Source organism: Symsagittifera roscoffensis, chromosome 7 (genome assembly GCF_963678635.1).
Source record: "Symsagittifera roscoffensis chromosome 7, txSymRosc1.1, whole genome shotgun sequence".
NCBI classification, from domain to species: domain Eukaryota; kingdom Metazoa; phylum Xenacoelomorpha; order Acoela; family Convolutidae; genus Symsagittifera; species Symsagittifera roscoffensis.
In genome coordinates this window covers 18,530,888-18,543,323 of record NC_087068.1, presented here as the reverse complement: position 1 = coordinate 18,543,323, position 12,436 = coordinate 18,530,888, and the positions used below count along the sequence as shown (strand labels likewise).

Below are 12,436 nucleotides of genomic sequence, written 5' to 3'. Positions count from 1 at the left end.
ACCTTATAAAAAATCCCAATTACTGAAAAATGTGGTATTCAACTTATTTAAACTGATCTGAAAACTTTCTGAAAATTCTGGAAAATATCTCACGTCGTTTTCGTATCTTCAGAGGTTTTTTCTGATTTTTTCAGATCCCGCCAGTACAAAAATTAACAATACCTTTTTGTCATGTTTTTCAATAAAAAAATCAAATATTAAATAGCTATTTTATCAGTGCAGTTATTTGGATTTTTGATGTTCTATATTTTGGTTATTTTGGTAAGTTTCAAAAATACTGGCTGCTTATTGCGTTTATGGCAGAATTTTAGGGCAGGACAAAGACCAGTCCACATAACTAGCGACAATAAAACCGTTTTGTATCCGACAAATTCGAATGTAAACAGCTACATTTTTTATAAGGACAAAAAGGTACAAAAAACTAAATTATTTTTTTTTCCTTGTTTTAATGAAAACTGGACAGCTGAAATGGGACTCAATTTTTGAGGCACGTTTAGTTGAAAACAAGTTCCTATATTGACGTGTGAACTAGTTAAGACTAGAAAATAGTCATTTTTGTTCACTCATAATTTTAAATAAAAAAAAAACTTTTTCTGTTAGTTTAGTATTTGGTATTTGCGATACGACAACTAATCTCCTTTTTAGAAAAACAATGGGTCAACTAATTTTACTTTGGTATCAAATTGTGCATATAAAACCTCGAATAGTTCAGTGCTGTACATTGATTTGTAAATGGATACTTGAATTAGGAGGAAGATTTTGATTATATCAATGCAAACTTTTTTTTCGTTCTTTTTTCTCCTTAGAGTTCTTCATTCTTGCAAAAAGAACAAACTTAGGGTAAAAAAGGTTTTCAGACGCTATTAAATACTATGCCAGAAGCCGTTAGTTAAAAATTTAAAATTTTTTGGCAAAAAAAATACCACAGAACAAATTCAAAAATAGTGATGTTTAAAGGGCCAATTGCCTCAATTCATTAGACGTTGATAATTTGAACTTTTTGAAAAGAAGATTGTTATGCTACTTTTAAGTTTGACACTTGACTGATGAGCATTAAAGAAAAGAGCACATAAATTACCACAGCAATTGAAACATGTTGACAGTTTCACCATAAAAGAAATAACTTTTTAAACATAAGCTCAGAAAACCATTGATAGATCAGTTACATTGAAGAAAAACTCCAAACGTATTCCTAATTTTTTTCCAAAAAGTATCTTTTTTGACCTCAAGTTTTGCTGTTTCATCAAAATTGGGAACAAAGTGCTTTGATAAATTGAAAATGACATTTTGATCTGCTTTGAATTATGCAATAAAGATCAAACAAGACTGCTCTCATCAGGGCAAAGCTCTGATTGTTCGGATTGTGTGAATTACAAACAACGAGCAGTTTAGCCAGAATTGTGACATGTTACTCATGCGCTGTGTACAGACGTTTGCGCCTATGCAGAACAAGAGATCGATCTCCGGAGGAACCAGAGTTTTGTAAGACTGGTCTACTTAAAAATCCAGCCCGAAAACTGACACAACAAAGTTATTCAGCAAAAAACAGCTATTATAAATAATAGTGGACAGAGATCCCTTGCATTTTGTGCAAAATCAGAAAACCTACGGAACTTTATTTTAAAATATTTATGCTGTTTACCTTGCTCATTTTGTCACAATTAACACTATGAGGCATTTTCCCAGGATCTTTCGTCAAGACACATAATGAAATTACACATACAATTAAATTGGGGCATCAAAATATGTCTTGAAAATTACGAATATTTTAGTCGATAAAATTAAATCCGATGTTTTCTAAAATGTTTCGAACGCATTCAGCAACCAACAAAACAAAATCTTCAAAAATGGAACCGTTTTTTCATTTATTTGCGACAAATTTCATCAATACAAAAACAATCCAAATTTGAGAGAAATTTTACAATAATGGTATGAATTGATAACATCAAGTTTTTCTGCTAGTTCATTCCGGGATTATTTCGATTTATAATTTTTGAAATTACGGAGGGAGAAAACTTGTCTTCGACTGTAGTCTAGTTTTTTCTTTTTTTCTTTTTCACGCAAAATCAGTTACCAAAAGTATTTATTGGACATGTCGAGTAATATATCATCTATAAGCTTAAGCATTTCAATCGTGATTTGATCATTATTAAATGAATCCAGAAAAATCTCTCAGTGTTGAGAAAAACCAGTTTGAATATTTAGATTTTTGGCCTAATTTTGAGCAAATGAAAGGAGCTAGCAGGATCATTGTGTTTTTCAACCAAAATCAAAAGTATCACAGTTAATAATTGAAAAAGGTCAAGAGATTTATATTGACCTTTCAATGACTAAACAACTCCAAAAAGTTTTCTCTGTGTCGAGAAAAAACATTAAAATTTCTTGCTTTTAGTCTAACTTCGAGCAAGTAAAGCAAGCGAATAGGTCTTATTAGAGAAAGTGTTATACCTAAATAGTGAAACATTTAGCGCTTACTAGGCAACAATTTTTATTTTAAAAAAAATCTGCAAAAAAATTGGCAAACGATTTTTTTTATTGTTGTTTGTTGGTTACTTTTCAAAACAAATTTGGTCCATTATGCATTTTTCACTAAATGTCTACGCGCTGATTAGTTTTTCATCACAGCACGCAAAAAAACGCATTTTATTTAAAAAAGAAAAAGAAAACTTTTTTGTTATTTCTAAACATATTTATGAACAATCGGAATGGCTACTTGCACAGAAACCGGCGGCTAGCCTTGCTAAATTACTTGATACTGAAATTGTGTATATGATTATTTAGATGTTTACAGAAGAAGAAAAGACCTCCTTCAAAAAATAAAATATTAAAAAACCAATTAGTTAATTTTTTTGGATTATTAAAGTCAAATCTATTCATAATCATGCACAAAAACGATTTTCGTACAATGTTTGTTTTATTAGCAGGTATAAATGGGTCATAACTTCCATAGTTTGAAAATGTATAAATGTGTCGAAAAGGACTGATGCTTTTTATGGATTTTGCATATTATTAACTCAGTTTGAATATATTTACTTGGATTCTAACTTTTGTTATCTTCCTCATTATTATTTTACTATTTAATTTTACATGTAAAAAATGCTGTTTTTAAGAAAAATGTGAGGCATAGAATTTTGATACTTGAAAATTGTATGACTAGCATTTTTTTCTATGGTGGTCGACCCCAGTTATTTTGATTTTCCACCTAACTGTGCATTTTCGAGGGCAGCATTTTTTTGGGGGGTGGTCTTTTGGAAAATGTTCAGTTTTGTCGAACTTTTTAATGAAGTCGACAAAATAGATTTTCGGAGCTCTCCCAAATAACATGAAGGCATCATGAAAAATATGAATTTAATCATGTTGCTTAATCAGACTAAAAAAAAACAGAATCGTTGTTAAAAAGTGGCGTTGTATGTTTTCTTCAAAACATGATAAGCTAGCGTTGAATTCTGACGCGCTTCGCATTTATCTTCTGTTTTTAGTAACTTTTTGTCCTTTCCTGTTTTCCCTCAAAATTCCCATCTATTTTTTTGTTCCTGCTTTCCTGCATGCACAAAGCAAAAGCTTATTTCCATGCTAGGTGCTAGATAACACGCAGGGTAAAATGATGGTTGGAGTTATAAATTGTCACAGGGAAAATACTGAAAGAAAAAGGAAGCAGAAATGTTGACTATACGTGTGTTGCATACCCTCTCAATATTCTTCAGAACGACCCTTCTGTTTTATCTGATAAAAATGGTTCCATTTTGGGTCTACAAAGATGCCACATAAGAAGCCACTGGCTGGTTGCTGTCTCAGCTTGAACTTCAGGAAATATTTTAGAGCTCACTTGACTTATGGAAACATGAAGTTTTTATTATTATTTTTTGTAATACAATCTCATTTCTTAAGTCAAATTAAAACCAAGAAAACCCTTTAAAAAAGTAGCCACTTGTAAATCATCCAGAAAATAACTAATTTGACAACGTAAATATGATGGATTTAATCTTAATTATTAGGTGATTTTTGAAAAGGTTATAACTGATGATTTTGTGTTGCATCTACAAAACCTCTTCACCTCGTATCAGGGAAACCAAAATCTGTTTTATGTAATATTTAATCAACAAACAGTCCTCATTCCGGATTTGTTTATATTTATACCATTAATATATTTGTAGTTAACAAGCCATACTTAGTTATTTGTGATGCTAACCATTTATGTCCGGCCTTGAAAGCCATTAGTAGTCGTGACCTTAGTGGCACCAGTGAAGCTGTATAGGCTTCAATTCTTGAGCGATTTTGTTGACAACGAGTTGTTATAGCGAGAACGAGTAGACAATGGATTTTTCATCCTCATCTCTTGATACATTGCATGAGCTTGTACCAACTGGTTAGCTTATCCACATCGAGTACATCTAGAAATAAGGCACAGCATTGGGCCTGGAAAAAAATCACAATATGACTCAGTCAGGATAAGACCAAAACAAAGTTAAGTGTTCCAGCATTTTGGCACAAACATACAAAAGAACCAGCAGTGAAATGGTCGAAATGGGTAGCAAGGCTACAAATGGCGGTCATCGCCAACGAAAGTATTGACATCCGGGAAACACTACGTAAAACACCAACAACCACACACCGACCATCTTCACCTATTTTCGAGAAAGCAATCACGGAAAAGAGTTAGGGAACACATAAAACAGGAAAATAAAACAAAATACGACAACGAAAGACAACGAAAAGATGGTAAAGGAGTACTAATTGGAACGATTCCGTGGGCTGATGCAAACACAAAAGAGAAAAACTACTGGCTCAAACACGATTAGTTTAGGCAATGTAAACCTATCATCTACATTCAGACAGTGTCGACAAGGTTTCATGCGCGGAACTGGAGGATGTCTTCGTCTCAGAAAAGTTTATTGTATTCGAACGATACTTCTTCATCTGTAAAGTACAGAAGAGGAATGAATCCTTGGAACAAATCGATGCAAAACTGGTAGAATTGGCCTTAAAAGCAGACTGTGGTGACATAGAAGAGGAACGGGTGAAGGATATGCGGTACATAATGAGAGATATCCGAGGAGCTATTTGCAGAAACTAGAACTCCCAAAGAAAAATATAACTACACAATCAGAAAGGAAAAAAGATTACAGAACAACAAAATAAACAACAATACCAACCAGTATCATTTTGGCTCGTCCGGTAATAAATTTTGCGTCAAACAACAGCCATATAATTTCTAAAAACAATGAAGAAACAAACCAAGCTTGGCAGAGACAGTGGACGAGCAGGCAGTTTAGATTTCGAGAAGAGAAATCAAAATCAACAAGGTCTACAAACGTCATGTGGCAACAAAAACAAATAATCAGCGCTATATGTGTGTGACTACGTTCTCAGCAAGATAACTGCAAAATGCCCCACAAAAAACAAATTAGGTAGAAATGAGGAGGAAGGGGACGCTTTCAAAATATCTGTTAAACAAAAAACGTCAATTTCATCGAAGAATAAGGAGAAGACAAGGCTGATCTACAACAGGACAGGCAGGACGACAACGTAGATCCATTTGCATTCGCAAGCTCTTGACAGCAATTGGGTGGGAATCCCTACAAGAGAATCTTTATACGGCCATGACTATAAACAAGAAGTTTGAGTCCAAACAGGCAAATTTTTTCGAAGCCGAAGATTTTAACAAGATTTTAAGGTAAAGTTTAGGACCACAAGGGAGTCAATCATTGCAATAGCAGATTCGAGAAGCCCAATATCTTTTTATACGAACAAGTAGTAGCAAAAGTAAAGCAAACAGCGAAGAACGCAATTTGGAAACAATTTCCAAAAAGAGACGCTGCCGATTAACTTTCATGCTCGAACCATTAAGTAGAGATATATTACTGATTCATCGGGGGATAGAAAACACTATGAGCATCGTTTATAGTAGTAGTTAGCCAAAGACCAAGCGTAGTTTTACAATTATCTAAACAAAAAATGGCAGTAAATTATAGTAAGAAAATCCACCAATTGTAAGCACCAATTGATACTAAACGTCAAAAAGCAAGCGTAGTTTTACAATTATCTAAACAAAAAATGGCAGTAAATTATAGTAAGAAAAACCACCAATTGTAAGCACCAATTGATACTAAACGTCAAAAAGCAAGATGACTCAGAGCCACCAAGCTTGAGTTTCCAAAATGGGTAAAAGGGCCAATTTAGAGGACTTTGAGCAAGGTTCGGCAACTCAAAAAATATATTGATACAAAGCAAAATTGTGAAAAATTGATACACAGTGCAACAAAACTGCAGGTGAAAACCCATTCACCCACAGTAGAGAGTCGTACAAAATATCAACATACTAATTGACCAAGAACACATAAAATTTTTTTCAGAAATTGGATTAAAAAGAAATGTATAAGCCCAATTTTAGCCAAAGTAACAAAAAAACAGACCTGTTGACCAAAATTTTGTTACTAGCAGTGTGTTTGTTTCATCAACGTCAAGATTGGGAGCGGAATTGGAGCAATATTTCCATGATGGATGGGTGCCAATATCCTACGCATCAGGATTTGGATTTTTAAGGTCGACCAATTTGGTTTTCCGAGCGTTCCGAGAACAACCAAAAGATCCTCTTTTGACCTATTTTGACCGAAAATTTTGCGCCACAGGCAAATTTTTTAGAAACACACGTCAAAAATGGCTTTTTGGGGTTTGTTTGGAATGTCTTGACAATATTCATATATATATATATATATATATATATATATATATATATATATATATATATATATATATATATCTTTATATTTGAAGGAAAAAATTGAAAATCGAAAAACAACAAAATTATTTCAGAATCCCAAAACATCTTTTTTGATTAATTTTTTAAAATTTTGTTCGTCTTTTCAACTGTTTTTTTTGTGGTAATGACGATTTTTGGGATACAAGTACACTGGAGGGGATCTAGGACTTTCTCGAGGGGGGATGCAGTTTTTCAAAAAAATTTCAACAATTTTGTCGACCTTTTTTAGGTCGACCAAATTGTTTTCTGAGTTTTCCCAAGTCTTTGTAAAGACCCTTTTGTGACAAAAATTTCTGCGCCACAGGCAGAGTTTTGAAAAAACAGGCCAAATCATCGATTTCTTTCTTTCGAATACTTGAATTTTTAGTAGTTCGATTGATCAACATTTTAAAAGAGTGTACCGTAAGATACAAAAAATTTCACCTTCATACTGTAAAAAGGAATTGTTTTTAGGACCCTAAATTGACTACTGCTCGTATCAAACTAAAGATTTGATCTCTCTGACTGCTGTTTAAGGTGTCTGAAATAATTTTTGGTAAATGATAGAAAATCTATTTGGTCGTTTAAACAGACAATTTTAACAAAATTTTTCATCATCTAAAACTATCAATCTCCTGGGCTCAAATAAAAAAATACTCAACTCAATTTTTCGTAAAAGTTTGAGTTTTGACAACTTGGCCATTTTTCGATAATTGATTTCCAATACACCTTTTGAACATAACGCGTAAACGCCATCTTTTTTTCGCTCAGAACTCGTTCCAAATTGAGTTAAAGCATTCTAGTGTTTCTAAATAACACTTTAATACGCTAAAATTATCACGTGCTACTTTAAATAGCATACGGGGGATGATTTTCAATAAAAAACAATTTTTTTTATTTTCCAAACTTTGGAAGTTAATTTTTTTAAAATTGTTTGGTACTCCTTAATTGCCATGGGGGGGGGGGGCAGAGTTGGAAAAATCTAGGTTTGGTTTGATACGAGCACTGTTGCTTGAATTTGGAACACTTTACGAGCTGGAACGTTTTGCAGATTTGTTTCGCAGATTTTGTATAAAAATACCGTCAGAAATGTTAATTAAGGGGGATGGGAGGGGGGTTGTAAACAGAATAACATCAACAGAGGTAAAAAACATGATATGCATGAACAAAAATGGGTTACGAAACAAGCGCAAAAAAAGAACCCGCACTAAACATTATAACCTAAAATATACATAAACAATGTGAAATATTTGTTTCTTCTCTTTTATCCAAATATAGCTGAGCTATTTTCTGCTCGATTTAAACATAGTCTCTTTGACTAATTTTTTATTTAAACTAAATTTTTGTTGCTTGTGGCGTATTTGACTGCAGCTATCTTTACCTTCATCCTCACAGGAGCTGCATAATATACCTCGGCCGCCGGTTTTTGTTTTCTGATGTACACATTGCATGCGTTTTCCTATCTGGGTTTCTAATTTGCTTCTCTTAGCCACTATGGCGCTTAATATTATAACTTAAGAACGGAACAAGCAAACAGGAGTTGTTGCATGAAGCTAGCTCATGTCCGTGAAAGTGCATAACACCATGTACACTTTCACACGTACATATTCAAGTATACCTTCATGTTTATATATACATACGTATAACTAAGCATATATACATCAGCATACCAGGTATACTAGTCGCATAATAGAAGGGAGTTGAGAAAAAGAGAAAGTAAAAACTCCGAATGTTGCTCTAGAGCTATATAATAAACTGCTGAAGAAAAAAGAATTCGATCGAATTTCACTCGGAGTAGGTGCCTCGCAATTTCGTCTTTTTTCTAAACGTATATACCCGTACATACTCCTGTATTTAAGCCATCGTTTTCCATTTGTCCTGGCGCTTTTGAGGCATAAGCGGGGAAGGTAATGCTTACGTAATGACTCTTCTATACGTGGTATCAATATACGCTAAAATACAGGTATGTTTATATTATGTATGTATGGCTCTGTTATGTATGGTAGTATAGTATTATAAATTACAGTACGCATATGAGCTATATGTTATTTGTGCCGTGGAAGTATTGTCGGGAACCTGTGTGGCAGAAGCACTGAAAGTATAGTAGTTGTAGTATAATATATATTTGCATATGGGCTGTGCCGTGGTGCTATTATGGGTATAATGGTATGAGATCTGTGGAATAAAGAAGTAGATTTGTTGGGCTTATTTTCTTTCCCCCTAGACAACAGTATAGCACATAGAATAGCTTTTTCACCACCATACCACCGTATACTATATAACTATATAATACATTTATTCCTCTTCTGCTTTTTTATATATATTTTTCTGTTTTTCTTTTCTGATTATATCGCACTGCACAAACCTAACAGAAGTGAGTTGTTATCTTATTCAGCAGTTATAGAGAATTTTTTAAGAAAAAAATCAGAAGAATGAATTGGCGCATAAAGGCAGAATATAGACAAGTAAAACCACTACCTACCACAGCTACTTAAACAACACCATTCTAATGCACATATAGCGAGAGAACGAAAAAGAGGAGGAATTAAAAGAGATATAAAGGGGAAAAGAAAAGGGGAAAACTGAGGAAAGGAAAACGGCGTGAACAAGCTACACGAGTAGAAAAAAAAACAGAAAAATTGCGAGGAAGAGAGGAAAAAATAAGGACGGAAAATACGTGCGCTGTTTTTGCTGCCTATCCCAAATTACTGCTGAGGAAAAAAGCAGAAAAAATTGAGAACGCAAAAATTGCTACAAATTACACGCACAAGAAAAAGAGCTTTTCGCCTGAGATTTAAAAGAATTACTTTGGAAAAAACGCTTAGATCAAAACGGCAAAATACATGTAAGCTGTTTTACAAAGTACATTTTGCGATTTTTTAACAGCGCCTCATTGTTATTAGCGGCTCATCATTTTTAGTTACTTATTTACTTATCTTACCTGTAACAACGTCGAAACCGTTTCAACGGGAAAGGAAACGCTAAATTCTAAATAAACAGCTCCATCAGCAATTAGTCCTAATCAGCAAAACTCTAATACCATACCTCAAATACCACAGCGCAGGAAGCACGCAAAAACAGCTTACCAAATTCATATTTCTAGTCGCAAAACAGTGTGGTGAAATTTTTCTTATTTTTTCGTTACTTCCTCTATTTTTCAAAACCATACCGACTTCGAAAAAAACTGCAGAAACATATTCAGAAAAAAAATAAAAAACGAGACATAAAAGCAATAATCTACCAACAAAATAGAAACAAGCGCAATCAAAAAATCCATACCGTTCCCATTTTACTCATTAGTTTATTCTTCAAAATTATTAAAGGAAAAAACAACATCACCTAAATAAAATCACATGAAGTTGCTTTTTTGGTCTAGCTTATTGTCAGTGTTGTCGATTTGAGAAAACGACACTTTGAGTGAATATAATTGGAGATTGAGTTAAGTAACTTATTACATATTGATTTTTAGCTTCGCTTACTTTGCTAGTTAGTGAGCGATTAGTGCTGGCGTGAGCTGAAGAGAAGAGTGCAGTACTGAACCCTCTATAACCCCCATCTACTTAACTTAGCTCAATTCACTTCTTACCATTTCACATTCTAATTCACAGCAACATACCACAAAAGATTACAGTTCATCAATACATAAAAGTCTTATTCAAATTTATCTCCACTTTGAACCTAACTTCTAATCTCAGCGCATCAAAAAGGTTTGTTTGCCATTTCAATTTGTTGTTCATTGCCAATATTAGATTTACATCTGGAAAAAATTCAACAGAAAAAAAATGAAAGTTGATTACAACCATCGATGTTAATCGCCATTCTCAGCTCACTTTTATAGCAGTCGAATATTTTTGGTCAAAATCTTCCTTTTTGGGATATTTCTGCACAGCTCCATATGTGATAGTGGAATGACAGTCCAGAACGTCGTTCTTGAAAAAGTAAAAAAAAAGAGTATCTCACAGTCGCGGCACCGAAAGTTTTTACAACTTAGTTTTGAATTAATGAGCTGAGCCATTTTCCATTTTCTGGTGTTGCTCTGCCACTACTTAAAATACAAAATACAAGGCTGACATTTCGACATATGGTTGATGAAGCAATTTTCAAAGGATCTAGCCCGCTGAAAAAAAATACAGATAACTTTTTTCTTAGATCATTATTTAGCCGTTCAATCGATATTCCTTCAAGAGATACTGTACTTTTTAAGCAGAAAAAGTCCTTGTAAACAATTCTCTAAAATTTTATTTAAAAGCTAAAATCTTGACTACCGCCACCGCCCATATAATTTTTTCAACTTAACGAAGTTGGAACACACCACTAAGCAAACTGAAATTTAAGTTACACAGTGAATAGATTTTTTGAATTGTCAGACATATTTTGACTTTCGGTTGATTCGTTTTTCAAGTTTTTGTTCGCAAAACAAATTTAGATACCCTTGCTTGAGGTATGGCATCAGTAAACGTCTTTGTAAATCATAAAAAAAACCAGTCATACAAATCGCATACTAAAGAAATTGAATGACAAGTGTTTTTTTTATGAAAAATTTATTTAGTACAAAAGCTTTTGAAACCATTACTGGCCGTATTATATCTTTATAAATCTTCATAAACTTTTTTTTAGTTTTTCTGTTGAAATAAAAAAACTTTTTTTCCCAAGAATAATTTAGTCCATTCTATTCACGAATAAGAGAATTGTATGACCAGCATTTTTTCACAAACAAAATGTGTGGAAATTAAAGACTGGCTTTTTGGCGAGTGAAGTTCAATATGCGATGTCAAAAAGACTGTACGAGGTGGTGGCCGCTGTCTTCAGCTGTACAAGCAGCAGTTTTGAGTTCAATGGCTCAAACTCTTTGAAGTTTTTGTGAGAATTTTCTAGCCCCAAGAACAGCGCTAAACAAGTTTTGATTGAATGCTTTAATAGTATTATAGACCTTTTGAAAAGAAATCTTTTTGTTTGTAAACCGACTGGGTTTTTTGAAATGATCGCTTCAAATCATCTGTCGGATTGCTTCGATAGGTCACAAAATTTGCAATATACTTTGGATATATATGCGATAGGATTAAACGACAAGTTTTCAGTTGTAAGACTTTTTAAACGATTCCAGGATGAGGCACTACTTAAATTTTAGGAACTTGTTGTTCCGACTTTCGTAACAAAATTAACGGAATAATTGTGCTCAGGGTCGTTTTTTTCTTTAGGCAAATTTTGACTTTTGACTAGCCATTTGGATCGATTGCTAAAACTGATTAAATCTCCGTTAATAGCTCAAAATATATCACGCGTTAATTGTCCCAAATTAGCCAACATGCATATCTTTAAACTCGCATAATTTTACGAAAAAGAATCACAGATGAAAAATCGTTTCAAGTTTAAACTCAAGACCGCAATACCTTTTGATATTTTTCTATCATTCAAAAAGTATTGTTGTCTTGAGCTTATATTTGAAACGATATTTCAACTGCGATCACTTTTCGTCAAGCTATGGGGGTTTTAAGATTGGCATTTTGGATAATTTGGGACAATTAACGCGCGATATATTTCGCGCAATTAACGGAGATTTAATCAGTTTTGAAAATCGTTCTAGTTTGGTCGACGCTTATTTGCCATAATTGATTTGTTTAGAGGAGCGAAATCTATCACTTTGTACTTTATAAGACGTGTAGGAAGATGATGTTTACAAAATGTCTCGTATTTTTA

General features: G+C 33.4%; 1 protein-coding gene across 3 annotated transcripts in view; it reads left to right on the top strand.

Annotated features, from left to right (window-relative positions):
• Positions 1–8,970: 8,970 nt before the first annotated feature.
• Positions 8,971–12,436, top strand: part of LOC134850938 (guanine nucleotide-binding protein G(I)/G(S)/G(T) subunit beta-1-like) — a 33,805-nt gene continuing 30,339 nt past the window's right edge. Inside the window, exons 1-2 of one of the 3 annotated variants that reach the window (XM_063866759.1) lie at positions 8,971–9,113; positions 10,209–10,446. The gene's annotated coding sequence lies outside the window, so the exon portion shown is untranslated. Of the gene's footprint in view, positions 9,114–9,148; positions 9,205–9,270; positions 9,585–10,208; positions 10,447–12,436 lie in introns of those variants that run through there. The other 2 variants (XM_063866761.1, XM_063866760.1) reach the window with 2 other exon arrangements.